This window comes from Rhinopithecus roxellana, chromosome 10 (genome assembly GCF_007565055.1).
Source record: "Rhinopithecus roxellana isolate Shanxi Qingling chromosome 10, ASM756505v1, whole genome shotgun sequence".
Lineage (NCBI taxonomy): Eukaryota > Metazoa > Chordata > Mammalia > Primates > Cercopithecidae > Rhinopithecus > Rhinopithecus roxellana.
In genome coordinates, this window is record NC_044558.1 from 11,037,588 (window position 1) to 11,038,372 (window position 785).

Genomic DNA, 785 nt, shown 5'->3' on the forward strand with positions numbered 1-785 from the left:
TTTAAATACTGGCTCCATAACTTAATAGCTGTGGGACCCACGTTGTTACTTAGCTTCTATCTGCTTTAATTTACTCATCTGTAAACTTGGGATAACATACTTCCTCATAAGGTTGGTGTGAAGACCAAGTGAATTAACTATCGTTTAAAGCACTTACAAAAGTGCCGCGCACCACCGAGATATGCATCCGTTCTCTTTTATTAGTATTAGACTCAAAACACTGTAGTAGTTCTAATGAGAGGGGTAAGAATAAAAAATCCAGGCATCTGCGTAGAGCCACACATAAAAGCAACCTAAGAGTGGAAGCGGAATGAAAACATGCTAAAGCCAGGTACAAGCCACAAGCGGGGGTCCACAGGAAGAAATGGTTAATTCTGAAGAGAGTGAATGCAGGAAGTTACAGAAGAAATAAAGTTTGAACAGAGTTTAAGAACGAGCAGGACTTCAACAAGTGGCTAATAAGACACAAGGAACCTGCTAAAGATCTTAGCAAAGGCACAAAGATTACCATCGTGTTGCTCGTTTCTTCCTACTTTGCAAAAGTAACCTCTGGCGAACAGAGGTGGTTGCAGAGCATGCTTATCAAGTAAAATACCACGAGGCAGTAAGGAACGACAGAGGTAACAGTAACAATAATAATTCACCCCAAGGTACTCAACTGGGAAAAGGAAATACATAGGAGCGATGTCGTTAAGAAAGCCAGGACGCACATGGCCCCGTCGCTGCACTACTCTCGTCTAGGGGTCGACAGTGGAGTCGAGACTTGAAGCTTGCACGCGGCGGAA